Source organism: Pseudochaenichthys georgianus, chromosome 6, assembly GCF_902827115.2.
Source record: "Pseudochaenichthys georgianus chromosome 6, fPseGeo1.2, whole genome shotgun sequence".
Lineage (NCBI taxonomy): Eukaryota > Metazoa > Chordata > Actinopteri > Perciformes > Channichthyidae > Pseudochaenichthys > Pseudochaenichthys georgianus.
This window is the reverse complement of record NC_047508.1, coordinates 17,447,947-17,453,497: the sequence shown is the minus strand read 5'-3', so window position 1 is coordinate 17,453,497 and position 5,551 is coordinate 17,447,947. Positions and strand designations below refer to the sequence as shown.

General features: G+C 42.0%; 2 long non-coding RNA genes across 3 annotated transcripts; one reads left to right on the top strand and one right to left on the bottom strand.

Annotated features, from left to right (window-relative positions):
• Nucleotides 1-763: 763 nt before the first annotated feature.
• LOC117447637 (uncharacterized) lies at nt 764-2,297 on the bottom strand. Of its 2 annotated transcripts, none has more exons than XR_004552256.2 (3): nt 1,159-2,297; nt 979-1,046; nt 764-906 (listed from the first exon to the last, which is right to left on the bottom strand). It is a non-coding gene; the product is annotated as an uncharacterized lncRNA (long non-coding RNA). The 2 variants fall into 2 exon arrangements; XR_004552255.2 differs by having other exon boundaries at nt 764-880.
• LOC117448638 (uncharacterized) lies at nt 1,596-3,731 on the top strand. The gene is made up of 3 exons (XR_004552355.2): nt 1,596-1,684; nt 2,315-2,371; nt 3,267-3,731. It is a non-coding gene; the product is annotated as an uncharacterized lncRNA (long non-coding RNA).
• The last annotated feature ends 1,820 nt before the right edge of the window (nt 3,732-5,551 follow it).

Below are 5,551 nucleotides of genomic sequence, written 5' to 3'. Positions count from 1 at the left end.
GACAGCTGAGGCTCATACTGCCACCTACTGGACGGGCAGCGTTGTATAAATCATGCAGCAACATGTTACTTTGGCGCCCCCTTCCGGACAAACAACGGCTTTGTTCTTCAGATGTTTTGTGTAATCCAAAAACAGCACTGTGTTTCCTCCATTTATAATACTTTAGTAATGATCATAACATCTCCACATCTTCGGTTTCAAAGTGTTTTGGTATGTGAGCAGAAGGCATCCTTTTGTTTGTCTTCAACCCAAAAATACTGATTTATTCATGAATGTATTTGGTATCGTATACATATATCTGACTGTGACCTGCATTGCGTCAGGTCAAATAACCTTTGCTGTGATATTATCACAACATACCGCACGCAGCCTGTCAGGAGTTGGTTCCTAATTATACTGGAAGCTATGTGTAAATTACAGTCCTACGTTTCTTCTTACCATGATTGATTCGTATTGATTTTAAATGTAGTGTGTATATGTGAGGTTTGATCATCTCTCATGGTTTTACTCCTCTTTCTTTGGCTGTTTCTCAGAACTCATGGATATATATCAAAGCTTTAATATGGATATGGACTGATTAAACAAATAAATATATATGTGTGTGTGTTCTGGGTTTTACAAATAATCCATAAGACTGTTCTTATACGACTTAGCAGCATTCTAGCCACTATATATTTGATGACACCTGAAGTTAATACACTTTTTAAACAACTTCACATTATCTAAATAAAAAGTATTTAAAAGACATCTCAAAACAGAAAGATTGATTTCCAGGTGTTTTATTGAATTCAACAACAAAACCGTGAAAGTGAGAGATCAGGGTGATACCGCTGCATCCACTCTCAGGAGACCCAGGACTTCCAAAGACACAGAAGGAGTTCTAAAAGAAGAAACAAAAATGTGTTTCTACTTATTATTATTATTATTATGTAAGAGTTCAGCATATGTTAACTCTTTAAGTGTCTTTAAGATACTTACATAGACTGAAACACAGACGACTATCTCTTCAGAGGTAAGCCTGGATTTGCTGTAGGAACACTGTGTCTCTGTATGAGAAATGAATGAAACGTGTTTAACAGAATGAGCAACACTTTGAATTATTCAAAAAAGCAAAGTAAGACTTGTAGGAAATATCTGTATTGTTGTCATTAGGGTTACCTGTCTGATCTCCAGTTTGTCCTGCAGGTCGGATGGGAGCGGTTCCTGGGTCGTCAGGGTAACCCTGCATGTACTGCACTTTATGTCAGTCTGAGGCTCACACTTACCTTTTACTGTACAGTGAACAGCAGGCTCAGGGGGTGGAGTGCAGAAGAGAAATATAAAGAATAGTTAGTAAATAGGAAAAGTGATACATGTATGAATGATAGGGCTGTCCCGAATACCAGCGAATAATTTGGCTTGGCTTCCTATTTTGTATGGACATGCTTTTATTTTGAAGGGGAGTTAGCGCTGTTGACAGGAAGTTGTTGTTTCTATGGAAACAACATGATGGAAAAAACGAATATCCGAATAACGAAATTGAAACCCGAATAGTACTCCAACGAACGAATATTCGTGTACAGCCCTAATGAATGAGTGTAGCTTACAGGGTGCAGACAGTTTACATCAAAACATTACATTTGCTTTCTTTGCATTAAATCCTACTGTAGTGTTTTTATCCACAGAGAATCGCAGCAGGAAGGAGGTAGGTAAGAGGTATTATATAACATGTTGAGTAAGACAGATCATATTTCAATTTTGAATCAATGATATCACAAAAACATTGTTTTCTCTAGCTCGCACTTACCTTGATGTCCACAGTGAATGGCAGCAATCTCTGAATAAAAAACACTTATTACATGTATAAAGACAAACTTAGATTAGTGGAAATATAAAGACAAACTTAGATTAGTGGAAAGACAAACAGGGGTAGCATATGCAGTGGATATATTTTTTAGTTTAAGTCAGACATTTGTACTCACCTTTTTGTCCAAGGTGAAGTATGAATAAGTAATGGTTACTAAAACATGATCTGATCTTTTTAAAAAGTATGGATAAGCATACAGATATTACACACAGTAACTCATAATTTGACTTTCCATTGTAGAAAATGCCAAATCACCTTGTCAGAAGTTCTTACTTACCTTTTTTCGTCCACATTGAACAGCAGAGTTTCTGTGATTTACTAAACAGGTGATATAATATAAACAAACAGATTTAGTGTACAGTTTCGAGGTAGGTAACATGATATTACTTTCTGTGTTTTTAATAATAAACTATTTCAGGATACTTTCTCTACAAGACAGAAGCTCATACTTATCTTGTTTGTCCTTAGTGAACAACAGCAGCTCAATTGGTGGAGTAAGATAAGAGTGAATTAAGGACAATGATGGTAAGCAAGACATATAATCTCTGAATGATTGAATATTTAAAATATCATATATTTTATAAAGTTACTGTACCTTTTTTGGCCATATTAAATTGACAGGAAGGACCGTTTGAAGTGGAATTGTTTGAGGTAATTCTCCAGTCAGTGTATTTCCTCAGTAGATGGAGGTCGGCACGTCTAGAGCTTGAGCACGGAAGTAGAGCACTGTTGTGTACCTTTGTGTGACTTTGGTGGATTCAAACTAGAGAGTTTAAGTCACACAATTAGATATACTAACTAACAGAATGTGGCAACGTTAAACCAGCAGCTCCTGTGTTCTGCGAGGTCAAAATGACTGTTTTGTGACTTGCTTCAGTTTCCCCATTGGAAAGGGAAGGTAAACTGAGTCAAAGTATCTTCTATACAGTGCATATAGCATTGCTTAAACTGAAATAGCTTTTTTAAGGTGGGCCTTTCTTTTAGATGGGAGCAGTTACACACACACACACCACCCCCCCCCCCCCCCCCCCCTCCACAGAAATACTTTGCTTTGCTGTTGTGCTATAAGTCCTGTCTGCTTCTTCAAACATGGGGTGTGCACTGTGTGCAGGCTACAATCTACTGTAGCTAAGACCCTGATCAATACTGTACAACTCCACTTTAAACTATTCAAACTATCCCTTTAATAATTTTGCCCTGTGGAGAAAAGATATTCTGGAGGCAACCTTATGAGATGCCTAAATTACAGCAGGCTTAAATCTGAGGTTTGTTTAGGTTCAATAAAGTTTCCTCATGTTGGATGTTATGTAATTTGAAGGTGTCCAGTGCATTGCCTTTCAATTGACGAGTAAAGGTGCAAATAGAGTAAAGTGTCATGTCTTCTCTTTGATTTTGTTGCTTTTTTCCTGCTTCTTCTTAGGTTGTCAGTGCAGTGGTTTGCAGTGATGTCTTTCGTTTGACCTTGAGAGCAACAGACGGCAGACTGCAGCGTCTTCCAGGACACACAGTGCTGTCAGCTTCACTGTGAGGGCATGACATGAGGGTGAGTCAGGCAAACCCACCATCAAGGTGAAGGCACCCAGGTGAAACGTTGATCCACCGTGCAAACAAATTAGAAGATGGTACACCAAACATCCCCTTGCAAGACGCTTCCTGAGATGTTGGCAGCCCCGCAAGATGCAAAGGCCAGCCCTGACATGTAGAAAACTGTCGATCAAATCAGTGCAAGATGCTACCTGGACCCGCCCCTGTGGAGAAAAAGCATTCAGGAGGAATCCTACTGAGATGCTGTTTGTTAGCATGCTTAAATCAAATCAGATTTTTAAAAGTTTTTTACAAAAATGTTCTCATGTTCGATGTTATGTATTTTTGAAGGTGTCCAGTAAAGGTGCAATGAGCGTAAAGTGCCATGTGTTGTCTGCTTCTTCTTATTTCACTGCATTGGTTTTCAGTGATGTCTTTCATTTGACCTTGAGACAGCAGAGAGTCTTCCAGGTGCTTCCACAGTGCTGTCAGCTTCACTGTGAGGGTATGACATGAGGGTGAGGCAGGCAAACCCTCCATCAAGGTGAAGGCTCCAAGTTAAAACGTCGATCTACCGTGCAAAAAAAATTAGAAGATGATACACCAAAAATCCAAGACGTTTCCTGGGTGGCAGCCCCGCAAGACGCAAAGGTTACCTGAGGCTTTACTTGCCCAGCCAGACGCAAAGGCCAGCCCTGACATGTAGAAAAGTGTCAATCAAATCAGTGCAAGACGCTTCCTGGACCTGCCCCGCCAGACGCAAAGGCTACCTGGGGCAGAGCCTGCCCTCAGAATAAAAGGAAGAAAGATTGACAAACAAAAAATAAGACAGTCCACCAAAAAAAGATCCAAAGGCAGCCCCGCAAGACGCAAAGGCCAGCCCCGACATGTAGAAGTTTCCAATCAAGTAGGAGCAAGATGCTACCTGGACCCGCCCGCAAGACGCAAAGGCTACCAGGTGAATCATTTGGTCCAGTTGTGAAGTGGAAGAGATGATGGGCAGATATTGCTCTGATGATCAAGGAGGATTATCAGCCCATCCATTGCAGACTCAATCCGAATCGCAGTCCTCGGACCACCGTTGCCTCTTCGCAGCAGACTCCTCTTCCCCCTCCTCGTCGCTAATTTCCCTGCATCTTCTTCTGGAGTAGCCGGGGCCATAACATGAGGGAGATCCAGGCACGACAGAGTCTTCGGGCTCCTCTGAGAAATCTTCAAGGGAGAGTGGCCCGATGTCCTCATCATCAAAGACAGGGCTGTCATATGCGACGTCTTCGTCCTCCTCCTCATCCTCAGACGCCTGACCGTCCAAGTACCTGTTAAGAAACGCCTCAACAGCAGGGTCCTCTACATCATCTAAAGGATTTGCGTAATAGGAAGGGTCATCGTAAGCGGCAGCCTGGGGGTAGGCAGCAGCAGCATAGGGGTAAGCATAAGGAGCAGCGTAAGGTGAAGGAGCAGCGTAGGGGTAAGCATGAGGAGCAGCGTAAGGAGAAGGAGCAGCGTAGGGGTAAGCACAAGGAGAAGTCATAGGAGCATAGTAAGGGTAGGGAACACCATATGGAACAGCATGGGGAACAGCATAAGGAACCGGATAGGGAACAGCATAGTGAACAAGGTAATAAACAGGAGAAGGAGCAGCAGGAGGGGGCTGCTCACTGTCTCCATTACCTCCTTGAGGCTCAGCTTGAGCCTCCTGAAGCCCGTCCACAGCGTCCACCCACACAGTGCCGACCTCTTCCTCATCGACCTCAGACAGGACCGGGTCCTCGGGAGGAGTCACAGCACCGGGGCGAGCGTTGGTCACAGGCCACAGGGAGCCACCTGAGAAACAAGACAACATTTGAAAGAAAGTCACATTCTGCACTTATGAAACAGACTTAATCAGTTGGTCTAAAGGCCTAATTAATCCATTTGTAGGAAAGCCACTACTTAACACTGCCCCCTCTAAAAGTGTTATCAAATACTGTGCAACTCATCTACTGGTATTGGAAACTTAGGACAGTGAAGTGGTTTGACTAGACACAGGTAAGTTGCTGTTGTGTATTTGGTGTGGCATATTTGGCTGCCAATTCTTAAATACCGATTTTGACAATGATAACTGTAAAATGTAGAGAGGGGCAACTTTGTTACTATTTATTAGGATATCTTAAATAAAACAGCATGATGAAAATGCTATTG